This window comes from Xyrauchen texanus, chromosome 25 (assembly GCF_025860055.1).
Source record: "Xyrauchen texanus isolate HMW12.3.18 chromosome 25, RBS_HiC_50CHRs, whole genome shotgun sequence".
Classification (NCBI taxonomy): Eukaryota; Metazoa; Chordata; class Actinopteri; order Cypriniformes; family Catostomidae; genus Xyrauchen; species Xyrauchen texanus.
Window position 1 is genome coordinate 18,982,707 of NC_068300.1, and position 17,903 is coordinate 19,000,609.

At 34.2% G+C, this 17,903-nt stretch overlaps 2 protein-coding genes across 2 annotated transcripts in view; one reads left to right on the forward strand and one right to left on the reverse strand.

Annotated features, from left to right (window-relative positions):
* The window catches only part of zgc:158263 (ceramide kinase family protein), an 867,176-nt gene that overhangs the window by 713,844 nt on the left and 135,429 nt on the right, over positions 1 to 17,903 (reverse strand). The gene's annotated exons all lie outside the window — the stretch shown is intronic.
* Positions 14,503 to 17,903, forward strand: part of LOC127618393 (adenylate cyclase type 6-like) — an 83,615-nt gene continuing 80,214 nt past the window's right edge. Inside the window, exons 1-2 of the mRNA XM_052090817.1 lie at positions 14,503 to 14,659; positions 17,302 to 17,508. The gene's annotated coding sequence lies outside the window, so the exon portion shown is untranslated. The remainder of the gene's footprint in view (positions 14,660 to 17,301; positions 17,509 to 17,903) is intronic.

The following is a 17,903-nucleotide window of genomic DNA, read 5'->3' on the forward strand; positions in this document are numbered from 1 at the left end:
CAATGCTTGAAATGTCAACTACACTAAAACAGAAAGCAATCATTTACAGTATCTTCTAGTCTGTGTTCTATGGCAAGCCGATTTATCTTTAAATATTCCCAGCATTACTCTTCATTATTGCATTTTTACTTGTAAGAATTTAATTTAGAGAGCTCTATAATTGAAATTTTACTAGTAAGAATTCCTATCCAAGAGCTCTCTAATTGAATTTGTCCTAGTAAAAATTCCAGTTAGAGAGCTCTGCAATTACTTCTTAATAGTATGTAATTGCAGATATTTCTAATTCAATTACAGAGCGCTGTAGTTCCATTCTCACTAGTAAAAACTTGCATTCATCCTTTTTCAAATCTGCCTAAGTTTAGGCAACATTTAAAAATAAAAGCCATGCCTGGTTTGGTTAAATATAAGCATGAAATATTTTTAGATCATTTAACATTTGTAGGCTTATTTAGCAAACATTTTAATTGCATCCAACAAGAATAAACACAGATGAATAAGGGTATGTGTTTAATTATTATTTAGTATCTTGAAACTTTCCTTCCAAGCTGGGCAGATCTGAATGCTGAGGAGAGGATCATGAGCACATAGCGCCCTTATGAGGCCTTATAGCAATCATTCCATGTTACCAAATGTTTGAAACATCTAGCAAATTATCAGTTTTACTGTGTACAGTCTTCTAAGCTAATAATAATATCACCTCAGTAAATTTGTGAAAAATGAAATCACTTGCCATTAAGCTATTAAGAGTTAATGGCAACGTAAAAATAAATAATCTTTATGATTACATCTGCATAATCATAACAATATCTTAACAGAATAATTTTAAACAATCAATGACTTCTTAAACAGTTCAAATTTAGAGCATGAAATAAAAGATTATTGGAATGAAGGAAAGTGTCTGCTACTTGATTTCTTTCTTGCTCACTCTCTCCCTCTCCGCACATGAATGTTTTGTCTTGTCAGTCTTCCTGTGGTGGATCATAATCAACATACCATCGGTGAGTGTACATTGGGTGTATACATGAAATCACAGTGCATTGAGGTTAAGAATCAGTTACATACACTATAGCATGTAGTAAACAAATTAGGACACCACTACAAAATCGCCGACACAAACATAAGTGGACGGGGCAATTTCGAAAACAGCCTAGGTTTACATAATAGAATTGTTAATGATTTTAATGTAATCATTTTAATTCATTTACTGTATAATAATATACTCATAAATTTTTCTCTCACTCCAAACCCACTACCCCACCTGGAGACCCCTCAGAAGTGTCATTCACATCCTGATTTTCACAACACAAATTATTTTGTACGTAATAATATACATTTTCCTGCCTGACAATTTATACAAGACAGATTAATATGAATATGCAGATGTGATTAACATAATGAGATAGCACTGAATACAGAGCTCTACATTTCAATTCATACTAGTAACAATCGCTATTGTTGAGCTCTACAATGACATTCTTATTAGTAAAAGATTTCCATTACAGAGCTCTGCTATTGTAATTCTTACTAGTAAGAAAGTAACTACTGAGCTCTGTTATTGAAATAGTTTTAATAGCAAGAATTACAATTAGAGAGCTCTACAATTGCATTCTTACTAGTGAGCTATGCAATTAAACATATCTTTAATGTGATTTTTTACAAGTAAAAGTTTTATTAGATAGCTCTCTAATTGGATTTCTTACTAGTAAAAATGTAATTAGTGAGCCCACTAATTAGAATTCTTACTAGTGAAAATGTAATTAGTGAGCCATCTAATTAGAATTCTTACTAGTGAAAATGTAATTAGTGAGCCATCTAATTAGAATTCTTACTAGTAAAAATGTAATTACTGAGCCATCCAATTAGAATTCTTACTAGTAAAAATGTAATTACTGAGCCATCTAATTAGAATTCTTACTAGTAAAAATGTAATTACAGAGCCATCTAATTAGAATTCTTACTAGTAAAAATGTAATTAGTGAGCCCTCCAATTAGAATTCTTACTAGTAAAAATGTAATTAGTGAGCCCTCCAATTAGAATTCTTACTAGTGAAAATGTAATTACTGAACCATCTAATTAGAATTCTTACTAGTAAAAATGTAATTACTGAGCCATCTAATTAGAATTCTTACTAGTAAAAATGTAATTAGTGAGCCCTCCAGTTAGAATTCTTACTAGTAAAAATGTAATTAGTGAGCCCTCCAATTAGAATTCTTACTAGTGAAAATGTAATTACTGAGCCAACTAATTAGAATTCTTACTAGTAAAAATGTAATTAGTGAGCCCTCCAGTTAGAATTCTTACTAGTAAAAATGTAATTAGTGAGCCCTCCAATTACAATTCTTACTAGTAAAAATGTAATTAGTGAGCCCTCCAATTAGAATTCTTACTAGTAAAAATGTAATTAGTGAGCCCTCCAATTAGAATTCTTACTAGTGAAAATGTAATTACTGAGCCAACTAATTAGAATTCTTACTAGTAAAAATTTAATTAGTGAGCCATCTAATTAGATTTCTTACTAGTGAAAATGTAATTAGTGAGCCCTCCAATTAGAATTCTTACTAGTAAAAATGTAATTAGTGAGCCATCTAATTAGAATTCTTACTAGTAAAAATGTAATTAGTGAGCCCTCCAATTAGAATTCTTACTAGTAAAAATGTAATTAGTGAGCCCTCCAATTAGAATTCTTACTAGTAAAAATGTAATTAGTGAGCCATCTAATTAGAATTCTTACTAGTGAAAATGTAATTAGTGAGCCAACTAATTAGAATTCTTACTAGTGAAAATGTAATTAGTGAGCCCTCCAATTAGAATTCTTACTAGTAAAAATGTAATTAGTGAGCCCTCCAATTAGAATTCTTACTAGTAAAAATGTAATTAGTGAGCCCTCCAATTAGAATTCTTACTAGTAAAAATGTAATTAGTGAGCCAACTAATTAGAATTCTTACTAGTGAAAATGTAATTAGTGAGCCCTCCAATTAGAATTCTTACTAGTAAAAATGTAATTAGTGAGCCCTCCAATTAGAATTCTTACTAGTAAAAATGTAATTAGTGAGCCCTCCAATTAGAATTCTTACTAGTAAAAATGTAATTAGTGAGCCAACTAATTAGAATTCTTACTAGTGAAAATGTAATTAGTGAGCCCTCCAATTAGAATTCTTACTAGTAATAATGTATTTACTGAGCCCTCCAATTAGAATTCTTACTAGTAAAAATGTAATTAGTGAGCCCTCCAATTAGAATTCTTACTAGTAAAAATGTAATTAGTGAGCCCTCTAATTAGAATTCTTACTAGTGAAAATGTAATTAGTGAGCCATCTAATTAGAATTCTTACTAGTAAAAATGCAATTACTGAGCCATCTAATTAGAATTCTTACTAGTAAAAATGTAATTAGTGAGCCCTCCAATTAGAATTCTTACTAGTAAAAATGTAATTAGTGAGCCCTCTAATTAGAATTCTTACTAGTGAAAATGTAATTAGTGAGCCATCTAATTAGAATTCTTACTAGTAAAAATGCAATTACTGAGCCATCTAATTAGAATTCTTACTAGTGAAAATGTAATTAGTGAGCCATCTAATTAGAATTCTTACTAGTGAAAATGTAATTAGTGAGCCATCTAATTAGAATTCTTACTAGTAAAAATGCAATTACTGAGCCATCTAATTAGAATTCTTACTAGTAAAAATGTAATTAGTGAGCCCTCCAATTAGAATTCTTACTAGTAAAAATGTAATTAGTGAGCCCTCCAATTAGAATACTTACTAGTAAAAATGTAATTACTGAACCATCTAATTAGAATTCTTACTAGTGAAAATGTAATTAGTGAGCCCTCCAATTAGAATTCTTACTAGTAAAAATGTAATTACTGAACCATCTAATTAGAATTCTTACTAGTGAAAATGTAATTAGTGAGCCATCCAATTAGAATTCTTACTAGTAAAAATGCAATTACTGAGCCCTCCAATTAGAATTCTTACTAGTAAAAATGTAATTAGTGAGCCATCCAATTAGAATTCTTACTAGTAAAAATGCAATTACTGAGCCCTCCAATTAGAATTCTTACAAGTAAAAATGTAATTAGTGAGCCCTCCAATTAGAATTCTTACTAGTAAAAATGTAATTAGTGAGCCATCTAATTAGAATTCTTATTAGTAAAAATGTAATTAGTGAGCCCTCCAATTAGAATTCTTACTAGTAAAAATGTAATTACTGAACCATCTAATTAGAATTCTTACTAGTGAAAATGTAATTAGTGAGCCATCCAATTAGAATTCTTACTAGTAAAAATGCAATTACTGAGCCCTCCAATTAGAATTCTTACTAGTAAAAATGTAATTAGTGAGCCATCCAATTAGAATTCTTACTAGTAAAAATGCAATTACTGAGCCCTCCAATTAGAATTCTTACTAGTAAAAATGTAATTAGTGAGCCATCTAATTAGAATTCTTATTAGTAAAAATGTAATTAGTGAGCCATCCAATTAGAATTCTTACTAGTAAAAATGCAATTACTGAGCCCTCCAATTAGAATTCTTACAAGTAAAAATGTAATTAGTGAGCCCTCCAATTAGAATTCTTACTAGTAAAAATGTAATTAGTGAGCCATCTAATTAGAATTCTTATTAGTAAAAATGTAATTAGTGAGCCCTCCAATTAGAATTCTTACTAGTAAAAATGTAATTAGTGAGCCATCTAATTAGAATTCTTATTAGTAAAAATGTAATTAGTGAGCCCTCCAATTAGAATTCTTACTAGTAAAAATGTAATTACTGAACCATCTAATTAGAATTCTTACTAGTGAAAATGTAATTAGTGAGCCATCCAATTAGAATTCTTACTAGTAAAAATGTAATTACTGAGCCCTCCAATTAGAATTCTTACTAGTAAAAATGTAATTACTGAGCCCTCCAATTAGAATTCTTACTAGTAAAAATGTAATTACTGAGCCCTCCAATTAGAATTCTTACTAGTGAAAATGTAATTAGTGAGCCATCTAATTAGAATTCTTACTAGTAAAAATGTAATTAGTGAGCCATCCAATTAGAATTCTTACTAGTAAAAATGTAATTAGTGAGCCCTCCAATTAGAATTCTTACTAGTAAAAATGTAATTACTGAGCCATCTAATTAGAATTCTTACTAGTAAAAATGCAATTACTGAGCCATCTAATTAGAATTCTTACTAGTAAAAATGCAATTACTGAGCCATCTAATTAGAATTCTTACTAGTAAAAATGCAGTTACTGAGCCCTCCAATTAGAATTCTTACTAGTAAAAATGTAATTACTGAGCCATCTAATTAGAATTCTTACTAGTAAAAATGCAATTACTGAGCCATCTAATTAGAATTCTTACTAGTAAAAATGTAATTAGTGAGCCCTCCAATTAGAATTCTTACTAGTAAAAATGTAATTACTGAGCCATCTAATTAGAATTCTTACTAGTAAAAATGTAATTAGTGAGCCCTCCAATTAGAATTCTTACTAGTAAAAATGTAATTACTGAGCCATCTAATTAGAATTCTTACTAGTAAAAATGTAATTAGTGAGCCTCCAATTAGAATTCTTACTAGTAAAAATGTAATTACTGAGCCATCTAATTAGAATTCTTACTAGTAAAAATGTAATTAGTGAGCCCTCCAATTAGAATTCTTACTAGTAATAATGTAATTAGTGAGCCCTCCAATTAGAATTCTTACTAGTAATAATGTAATTAGTGAGCCCTCCAATTACAATTCTTACTAGTAAAAATGTAATTACTGAGCCATCTAATTAGAATTCTTACTAGTGAAAATGTAATTAGTGAGCCCTCCAATTAGAATTCTTACTAGTAAAAATGTAATTAGTGAGCCATCTAATTAGAATTCTTACTAGTGAAAATGTAATTAGTGAGCCCTCCAATTAGAATTCTTACTAGTAAAAATGTAATTACTGAGCCATCTAATTAGAATTCTTACTAGTGAAAATGTAATTAGTGAGCCCTCCAATTAGAATTCTTACTAGTAAAAATGTAATTACTGAGTCATCTAATTAGAATTCTTACTAGTAATAATGTAATTAGTGAGCCCTCTAATTAGAATTCTTACTAGTGAAAATGTAATTAGTGAGCCCTCCAATTAGAATTCTTACTAGTAAAAATTTAATTACTGAGCCATCTAATTAGAATTCTTACTAGTGAAAATGCAATTACTGAGCCATCTAATTAGAATTCTTACTAGTGAAAATGTAATTAGTGAGCCATCCAATTAGAATTCTTACTAGTAAAAATGCAATTACTGAGCCATCTAATTAGAATTCTTACTAGTAATAATGTAATTAGTGAGCCCTCTAATTAGAATTCTTACTAGTAAAAATGCAATTACTGAGCCATCTAATTAGAATTCTTACTAGTGAAAATGCAATTACTGAGCCATCTAATTAGAATTCTTACTAGTGAAAATGCAATTACTGAGTCATCTAATTAGAATTATTACTAGTAATAATTCATTTTTAGAGCTCTGTAATTAAAAAATTAATGGGAGTCAATGGAAACTTAGGACAAGTAAACATTCAGTAAGAGAGCTCTCTATTTGAAATTCTTACCAGTAAAAATCTTACTATTGAAAATTGTACTAGTTAAAATGCAATTATGACAAGTAATGCTGAAAACATGAAAAGATAATTTGGCTTTCCAAAGTGTTCCCTGATGTTTCAGTAAAGGCATGGACTGACTCAGAGTCTTTGGATATGTGGAAACAAGGATAACTCTCATTTTTCACTGATCTGGCACTTTGGATGTGAACAGGAGTGCAATGTTGGCTATTTTAGATTGAACTATTGACTTTTGAGGCATGTTATATCAATGTCAAAGAGACAAAAGACTTTTGTTTGCACTCTCTCTCCCTCGCTCTAAAACACACACACACACGGACGCACGCAAACACACACGCACACACACACACACACACACACACACACACACACACACACACACACACATCTTCCAGTACATTTCCAACTTTCATGTGTAATATATTTAAACTTCATGTCTAAAAATACTTTTTAGAAACTGATGTCTACAACACTAGTCAACTAGTGTTGGTTTTACTGTATTTCAATAAGGTAAAAGTTAGTTAATGGTGCCCTCTGGTGAACATATAGAAACAATGCAACCGTTGTATTTGCTATGATAGGGTTGGTAGTAATAAATCATTTATTTTTGATGAATTAGTTGGGGGACCATACATGATTTAATTAGACTATTATTGTTATATATATATATATACAGTGCATCTGGAAAGTATTCTTATTCCAAAATGTATTAAATTAATCATTTTCCTCAATTCCACAAACAATACCCCATAATGACAATGTGAAAAAAGTTTGTTTGAATTCTTTGCAAATTTATTAAAAATAAAAAACAAAAATAATTACATGTACATAAGTATTCACAGCCTTTGCTCAATACTTTGTTGTAGCACCTTTTGGCACCAATTACTGCCTCAAGTCTTTTTGTGTATAATGCTACAAGCTTGGCACACCTATTTTTGGGCAGTTCCTCCCATTCTTCTTTGCAGGACCTCTCAAGCTCCATCAGGTTGGATGGGGAGCGTCGGTGCACAGCCATTTTCAGATCTCTCCAGAGATGTTCAAGTCTGGACTCTGGCTGGGCCACTCAAGCACATTCACAGAGTTGTCCCATAGCCACTCCTTTGTTATCTTGGCTGTGTGCTTAGGGTTGTTGTCCTGTTGGAAGATGAACCTTCGCCCCAGTCTGAGGTCCAGAGTGCTCTGGAGCAGGTTTTCATCAAGGATGTCTCTGTACATTACTGCATTCATCTTTCCCTTGATCCTGACTAGTCTCCCAGTTCCTGCCGCTGAAAAACATCCCCACAGCTTCACTGTAGGGATGGTATTGGCCAGGTGATGAGCAGTGTCTGGTTTCCTCAAGACATGACGCTTGCAATTCAGGTTAAGCTTTGTTTCATCAGACCAGAGAATATTGTTTCTTATGGTCGGAGAGGTCTTCAGGTGCCTTTTGGCAAACTCCAGGTGGGCTGTCATGTGCCTTTTACTGAGGAGTGGCTTCTGTCTGGTCGCTCTACCTTACAGGCCTGATTGGTGGAGTACTGCAGAGATGGTTGTTCTTCTGGAAGGTTCCCCTCTCTGTCAGTGTGACCATCGGGTTCTTGGTCACCTCCCTGACCAAGGCCCTTCTCCCCCAATTGCTCAGTTTGGTCGGGCAGCCAGCTCTAGGAAGAGTTCTGGTGGTTCCAAACTTCTTCCATTTACGGATGATGGAGGCCACTGTGTTCATTGGGACCTTCAATGCTGCAGAAATGTTTCTGTACCCTTCCCCAGATCTGTGCCTCGCTACAATCCTGTCTCGGAGGTCTACAGACAATTCCTTGAACTTCATGGCTTGGTTTGTGCTCTGACACGCACCGTTAACTGTGGGACCTTATATAGACAGTGTGTACCTTTCCAAATCATGTCCAATCAACTGAATTTACCACAGGTGGACTCCAATCAAGTTGTAGAAACATCTCAAGGATGATCAGTGGAAACAGGATGCACCTGAGCTCAATTTGAAGTGTCATGGCAAAGGCTGTGAATACTTTTGTACATGTGATTCTTTTTTTCCGATTATTTTTATTTTTTTATAAATTTGCAAAGATCTCAAAAAAACTTCTTTCACGTTTCCATTATAGGGTATAGTTTGTAGAATTTTGAGGAAAATAATGAATTTAATCTATTTTGTAATAAGGCTGTAATATAACAAAATGTGGAAAAAGTGAAGCGCCGTGAATACTTTCCGGATGCACTGTATATATATATATATATAACGATTTCTCTCATGAAATTTTATTCTGCTTGATATTTTATTTTAAAACACTGATACTCAAAATCAATTATTGTAAGGGGAAATAGTTTTTTGTTTGTTTGATTTTTGAAAAACTGAAATATCTTAACATAGGTCGAGCCACCTTTTGCTGCAATAACTGCTTTAATTCTTTTGGGGTACATATGTACCAGCTTTGCACACAGTGACAAAGTATTTTTGGCCCATTCTTCTCAGCAGATTTTCTCGAGGTTGTTCAGGTTGGATGGGTGATGCTTGTGGACTGCGATTTTCAAATAGTGCCTCAATAGGATTGAGATCATTACTTTGACTGGGCCACTGTAGGACATTTATCTTTTTGTTATTGAGCCACTCCAATGTTGTTTTGGCCTTGTGCTTTGGATCATTGTCCTGCTGAAAGGTGAATTTCCTCCCAAGCTTCAGTTTTTAGTGGACTGAAGCAGGTTCTCTTGCAGTATTTCCCTATCATTTGCTCCATCCATTCTTCCTTCAATTCTAACAAGATGCCCAGTCCCTGTTGACGAGATGCATGCCCACAGCTTGATGCTGCCACCACCATACTTCACTGAAGTGATGGTGTGTCTTGAGGCATAGGAAGTGTTAGGTTTGCGCAACACATAGCACTTTCAGTTTTGGCCAAAAATCTCTATCTTGGTCTCATCTGACCACAAAACCTTCTCCCACATCGCAGCTGCACTCACATTTTGAGTTTTGAGGGATAGTCTTTTCTTGGCAGTACCTGGGTGGTGTGGTGCAGCTTCCACTTCCTGATTATTGATCCATCTGTGCTCACTGGGATATCAAAACATTTTGATATTATTTTGTACCTGTATATATATATATATAGTGATAGAGAGAGAGAGAGAGAGAGAGAGAGAGAGAGAGAGAGAGAGAGAGAGAGAGAGACTTTTCCTCACTAGCATCAGTAACCAGGGCTGTAATGAAGGCCAAAATTAAACTCTGTTCTCTACATTGCTTGTGCTTGTGTGTGAAGAACAAAACATAGGCCTATCACAATTTTATTGTTCATGAAACCTGTATTCAAAGAGGAAGCTGTAAAGAGTTTGTGCTGACCACATAATTATTGATTACAAATATATATTTTTTTCTTCCTGAATGTAACAACCCTAGATGGCAGTAATAGGCAACAAAAGGCTTTGTCTATTGCAATTTATAAATATTAAAACAAGAAGTTCAAATAAAACATTATACTGCAAAATAATCATGATAATTGTACTTGTTCAGTTGGTAAAAAAAATAATGATGCCATCTGAGCTTCTTTCAGAAATAGTTTTATGTTGTCGTTACCCTCAGAGCATCATTGTACTTATTTCATTGGTTCTTATTTGCACCTAATCTTATCTTATTATTAGTGTTTAAAAAAACAGACTGCACTTTCATGATTCAGGTCACCTAATCTATTTGTGCTCATTATTGTTTGGCACTCATAACTACTGTAGACAATTGCCTTTCATGTGGTGCATTTTTCAGAAGGACGATTAATGATGAGTGTGTTGGAGAATGTCATCACAGCAGAACATACTATATAAAAATTATTAGAAAAGAGGAATCATCTGTTAAAGACAAATAGGTGAGGGCAGGTAAAGTAGGAGACAGGATGTGTAGTGTTTGTGGGGCAAATCCATTAAATGCCTACTTGACTAGCAACATTAGCACAAAAGAGGCAAAAGACTGAGAAAAAATTTGGATAGATTGTTATGAGGCCAGTGAAGATTCTGGTTTGCCATGGGTGGAACCTGTTGGAAGACAAGTGTAGTTTTGCTTCTGACCTCCCATTCCATGCTTTGCTTGGGGTTGTTGAAGGTTTAGGACAGGAAATTAAAGTTCTTCAGACCACAGTGCAGAGTCTTCAGTCTGCACAGAAGGTTGCAGAAGGTAATCTCCTACAGGGAGGAGTAAGGGGACAGTGGGGGCTAGCTTAGTAGGGCACAGTAAAATGTTGTGTGCTGAGAGTGTAGCTGCAATAGACACTTAAAAAATACTTTTATGTGAAACTATAGCAGTTGTGAAGGCCATATCCCAGCCCCTGTAACTCAAAGTTCAGATCTTAAAATGTCTACCTCTTGTAGAAAAAGTGGGATAGGGGTTTATTTGAATGTTAAAGTATGTGGCAGTTATGGATTTGGGTGGGAGTGTATTTATTGTGTTTACTTAAAGTGACACTCAAAACATAGTGGGGAATATTTTGTGTTTTGATGTGATTTGATTTTGAGTTATATTTAACATATTGTGGACTTTTAGACACTTTGGATTTACACTCACTGAGCACTTTAATAGGAACACCTGCACAGCTACTTATTCATGCGATTATCTAATCAGCCAATCATGTGGCAACAGTTTCAGTAAATGTTCACATCAACACTAAGAAAAATGTTATCTCAGTGATTTGGACTGTGGCATTCCTGTTGTTGGCAGACGGGCTGGTTTGAGTATTTCTGTAACTGCAGATCTCCTGGGATTTTCACGTGCAACAGTTTCTAGAGTTTACTCAGAATTGTGCCAAAAACAAAAAACATCCATTGAGCAGCAGTTCTGTGGACAGAAACAACTTGTTGATGAGAGAGAACGGAGAATGGTCAGACTGGTTCGAGCTGACAGAAAGGCTACAGTAACTCAGATAACCACCCTGTACAATTTTAGAAAGCGGATAACATCTCATAATGCACAACATAATGAACATTGAGGCAGATGGGATACAACAGCAGGAGACCACATCAGGCACATTATTAAGACCACAGTGTTCCTAAAATGTTCTCAATTATTTATTTATTTTTTTCAATTCGTTTTTTATTTTGTACAGTCATGTTGTGCCTATTCATAGGAATTGCACAGAAGGTTTTTTATATCTCCAACTTGTGTGTGTTTATGGTAACCATAGCCTCTTACAAATGTGGTTGCCGCTGACATTGTGAAACCTAGTTTTTTTATGTCTCTCACAGGGTAGTGTTCAGGGGTATTATCACAGTGTTTTTTAACACCTCTTAAATTAGAAAGTTTCGGTCAGCCCACAGTTTGCTCAAAGCATCAAGGTCATTCAATCTGTGCAATTTTCTGTTCAACCAGGAAAAAATGGGCTTAAGTTTGCCCATAGTCTGTTTACTGTAAGAGCCTGTTTCAAATAAATACATTTATGTTTGTAAAATTAAACAATTGTTAACTTGAAAGTAGGATGATCTGTGAAATCTGGCTATAGGGATAACAGACACAAACCACAGAGAAAACTAGTTAAAGCTCGGACAAACTGCTCTCAAAGGTTATGTGCTCTGTTGTAAGCAGAACAAATAAAGCTTTATTTGCATATAGTGGGTCCAACACACACACACACACACACACACACAACACACACACTGTATTAGGCAAGCTAATCAAAAAATTTAGCTAGCTAAGCTACCAACTACTCAACAGAAAAAATTGTTAAGCTAAGCTAAAAGCTCCACTTCAGAGAAAGCAGCAAGTTACACTACAAGCTATACCCCAAAAGTAGCTTGCTACATTTAAGCTAAAAGTTATTTTTCAAGCGCAGATGCACAGAGCATACTGCCATAGACAAAGCATCTAAAAGATGTATTCACATGAAGTTTATCAAAGCCATGGTACAGTATATTACTGTTTAGTGCAATACAGCATGCAAGTATACAGTAGGTGCAATACCTATGTGCATGTAAAAAACAAACAAACAAACATGTACATTTATATTTAGACATGCTACCTATACAAACCCATATGTTCAATTTGAAAATCACTATTTTAGATTTTATTTTTCATATTTATACTACTACCTCTACAAAAAACGTGTTCAATCTGAAAATTCACTATTTTTACATTTGAATTTTTATATTTATCCTACTACTTCTACAAACCCATACCCATTTAAACATAATTTAATTAGCAAATTTCTGTATAAAAACGCACATCCTGCATACTATTCATCTTATCCTGTAATTCTGTGTCTAGCTGTTGTATTTATGCATGTACTGGAAGCTTTTGATAAGAGACCAAATTCCGTGTGCGTGCGTGCGTGCGTGTGTGCGTGAGAGAGAGTGAGTGAGTGAGTGAGTGAGTGAGTGAGAGAGAGAGAGAGAGAGAGAGAGAGAGAGAGAGAGAGAGAGAGAGAACATCTATAGGTTCTGATTCAAATTTGGCATTAGTAAACACCGGGTACAAGTCGTGATGTAGCGGTTTAGCTTTTGTCAACTCTATGCCGCTACCTTGTTAAAAATAAAGCTTCGCTACTGAAAAGCTACTTGATTTAAAAACTAGCGAATACCGTATCGCTACTCAGAAATGTAGTTAAACTAATAGCTTCGCCATCACTACACACACACACACACACACACACACACACACACACACACACACACATGTTGTTTTTATCACAATAATCCTTATGTAAGCCTCGCAACGGAACTCCAAAAACCAAAACAAGACGAAAACATTGTCCAGATCTACAACCACTATAAAAGTTAGTGAAGCCACAAACCTGTTAGTAATGTGCTACCATGTAATTATTCTAATGAAAAACATGTTTAAACAAGAACTATTTAAAGCTCTTTAATGTTGGAGGGGCCAATGTGTGAAACAATTTCTGAAATTGTAATCAGATTACTTTATTTATTACTTATTTGAAAGTTATCACATTCCTTATTACTTTTCTTTTAAGTTAGTTCATAAAATCATTTTCACTGAAAAGGTTTTGTTTATTTACTCAACAAATGAAAAATATATATATTTTTTATACATTACCTTAATCGTTTTCGGAAAATTAGATTACAGTAACTAAATACAATGTAATCAAATTACACCCAATACTGAACCCCACTAGTTAAAAGCTCATAAATCTAATGACATTAACAGGATTCTGGGAGTGTTTAGGGATAGGGTTAGAAAACAGCAGATATCATATACACATTGCCTCTGTATAAAAGCCACATTGCCTATGAGATGTCTTCATTAACAGTGAACTTAAAGTGTGTTTGTGTATGTATGAACAATTTCAGATAACTGAAATTGTTAATTTGAAGTCTATTTTTGCTTTTGGGAAGTTACCCAACACTGCTGAAAACCACTTCAAAATGTTCTCACTAGAAAGTTTAGTTCACTCACTAATTCTCATGAAGCCTGTAAAGAAAATTATTGTTTAAATCCAAATCAAAAGAAATAAATAAGATATTATTAATTATAATCATCACTGAAAACAATGGGAATAGTTAAAGGACAGCATCCAGAGGTGTTACGGTAATGAGAATCATTATAGAAAACAATGTTAACAGTAACAGTAAAAATAAAATAAGAATAGTAAAAGTAAAGTGTCCTGACGCACTTTGTAAATGAGAATGTTTATTGAAAACCATGGGAATAGTAAAAGTAAAACATCTGGAGATGTTATGGTAACGAGGATCATCATTAAAAAAAACAGTATGAATAGTAAATGTAAAACATGATTAAGTGCCCTGAAAATAATGCCACATTTCTAAAAGCCCTAAATGTAAGTTTTGTGAGAAAATACAATTTCATATTTTTGTATGACGGTTTCGAAATATTGGCCCTCACTAGGTATAGCCAAACCCGTGTACACACCGGCTCCACCTCTAGGGGGACTCCCCGCTTCATCGCGTTATAGCAGCGTGTGAAGGGAGCATGATGACTAACGTGTCTGTATCGCCAAGCGTGCGCAAGAATGTTATCATCCACCAGTCACTCGCTGTACACACGCGCTGCAGGACAAGGGACAGTTTCACTCCGCGCGTTTGCCAATAAGACACGAAGCGTATTTCGCTGCTGATTCATGGGGGTTTTGGTGAGTGCTGATTTCCCTATGGATGTGCTTTCGCTTACTCTTGAAACGTGTGTTTGCCGTTTTACAGTGGGTTGAAGGGCTTGTTAGCAACAACAACAACAGCAGCAGCAGCAGCATATACGAATCTCAGCCAACATGCTAGAGTTCCATCGGTCATTCAGTCTTTATCACGCTGATGAAGACAAAAAAGCAGTAGAACAAGTACTTGAACATAGAATATGTAGCTGCATTTGGTCTCTCAGTATGAATCGCTTCTCGATCAGGTATGAGTTTGCATTTGCTGTAACCCCACTGCAAGTGGCTCCTAAGTGAAATGCAATAGAACTAGCCACGTTTCAGAGTTTGGATTTATGGTGTTTACTTGTTTAACATCAATGCAACATTTAGATTTAGCCTCTCTAAAATGTCATTGCACTGGACATGTCTTTGGGCGTTATGCCAGTGGACCCCTAAATGTTCTTACTCGGGTTCTTGTCTTTGATACAGGAAAATTAGGATACTATTTTCACGATACTGGTGTCCTAGGTGTTATTCTGTGCATTTTTCGTGAATGTCATTTGAAGTGTCAACCATATAGGCTCTTTGCATTAGATGTCATGTCATGTAGGCATTACTACATTACTGCTCATTTTAATAGCATTACTGCAACAAAGTTAAAGGTGTAAAGTTTATATTATCTATTATGTTCCCTTACATTTTTCAATCACAAAAAAGCTGTGATGACACTTACCCAGTCAAAAAAAAAAAAAAAAAAAAACCTTGGTAAAGTTTTCACTCTCTCTGCATGAGAAGATTTAATTTGAATAAATAAATAATATAAAACACATTTTTGGATGTACAGTATTTTACTTCTGCTGCCTAAAGTTTGATACCTTTGAATTGAAACTTATTTTATCTCTGTGTATATACAATGTAAGTGCATAAGACTGAATTTAAAGATTGAAAATCTTTATTAAGTGTTATGAATATTATTATAATATTTTTTTTAAATATAGGTGCGACTTAGGGTACCAGTTATACATTTGCTTTAAACACACATTATTCCATACAGCTAAAATAATTAATGTTCTGTATAAAGGTGAAAACACTTTTATTTCTTGCATGTGCTCTTATTAGAAATACAGTGGGCTAATATAATTTTTAGTTCAAGTTTTTTTTCCAGCCCTGTGATGGTGACTTCTTGTGTTAAATGTAATATTATGCTCAAGTTTTTCTTATTGTAAAAATGTGGTGGTGCTGTTACTGTTGGTACATTCGTTTGTTTCTTATTCCAAAAAAATTGCAGGTATATTTGTTGTACATTTGTTGTGAGTTATAAAGAATTTTACAATGGCCCCTGGTCTCCCTTACTGAATGAATGGTTCAATCTTCCTGCCAAGTTAAATTAGTGCTTGCAATAGAATGTAAAGCCACAATGTCATTAGAGTGGGATTCATGGAGAAAAAATACCCAAGTGTCCCACAGACCACTATTACTTTATTTAGGTAGTTGTGCTTGATTTTGATCAATAATGCACATGTTGTTGTCAGATGTTGTCATTGTGGTAAAATCAGTGATTTATAGCCAAATTGGAGTTGGTTACATCTTATTCGTGTCCAAAGAGTAAGTCATTAAGAAAATCGTTTGAAGTTGCTAATGCTCCGGACATGAGGAAAAGTGGTGACTCATCTGAGTAAATGTGGGGAAGCATGCACAATTTAATCTGAATTACAGACTGTTGACTTATGATGGCACACAGGCATTAAGTGCTTTGTTGTCAGACAGCAAGCTAAAAACTGGCTTGTGTTTACATTTTGGGAAAATCTCCTGTTTTTGTGGTTAGCTCTTTGCAAGTCAGATCCGAGTCCGTTGGACATAGATGGTTTAACCTGAGTCTATTCAAATGTTTGTATTTGTGCTGTTTTTCTCTCTTGCACATATGTCAAGAGCACATTTTCTTCTGGCAATTCTAATCATAGCAGAGTCTTCCTGCTCTTATTTCATTTTCTGCACTTTTCTTTCTTTAACAAGAATTGTAATTTGTCTATCTAGCGTCACCAAACGAAACTGCAAAAATTACGACTGTTTTCAAACAGCTTTCCCAACACTCCTCCCATCTGTCATTAGTCAGAAAAAATGGACCCACCCCAAATTCATTTCCTTGGTTGAGCCAGTGTTGCTATGTCATGCTGGTCAGAATGCAAAAAAAATACATAGCACCACACTGTTTTCACTTTTCGGGGAAATCAGCCTGCGAATGGCAAACGTGTTAAGCTTGGAGAGGAGGAAGTATTTTAATATTGAAATAATTAAACGCTCTCCACCTTTAAGATCTAAGATTTTAGGCTCAAAGTGAACCGTAAAAAGGGAAGGGCAAAGTACACAACACCAGCAGAATAGCCAGTTCATTATTGCTTTAAATCAGGTTAATATTTAATATTGACTTACTTAAATTTGTTACTAACCTAATGTGAAAGATACTATACATTAATAAACACTTAATTCAACATCAAAGATGTTCAGCAACAGCTGTTAGTGAAAGTTATTTGCAGTAATCAGTCACTGATAATCTCAGCGAGTTTTGTCACGTGTTTTTTCTTTATTCTTTTTCATTTTCACGCTCCACTCATGCTCCATGTGCTTTATTTGTTTTGTACAAACAGACTCTGGTGGCTGGTAGATGCAGAGGACTTCACGCTGTACAAGAATTGTCTATTGACCCTGCGCTTTAAGTGGGTGTCCCGGAACTCTGAGACAAACCCTGTGAATGTGTTCAGAAGAAAGCTGGTAATATTATCTCTCTATATTAGAGTAAATGCAGTGCCTTGCTAAAGAGAGCAGTGTCGCCACACAAAGAGGAAGCCACACAGGTAAGCCGACCTTACCAAACAGCTTGGCAACAATTACTCTGTAAATATGTTTACATCCACTCCAAGAGCAAGAATAGCCATCAATTACAGGAGTTTTGTGTTATGAGGAAAATAGCTAGTTTGATTTTATTTCTGTATGTCTTTTCAATTTAGTCAAGTCATTTGTTTTCATTTTAGGATTGTTACTTTCAGTTTAGTTTTAGCTTTTTCAATGTTTTCTTGTTTCAGTTTAGTTGTAGTTTTTTAGTGTATTTAGGTTTTATTTTACTTTGAACATTTTGGGCTGTCAATGTTCAATGCTGTTAAATTTTGCAGGGCTGTCTAGTTTAAGCCTATTGTTATCTAACTTTAGAATATACTAGTTTAAGTAATATACTAGTTAACAAAAACTAAGT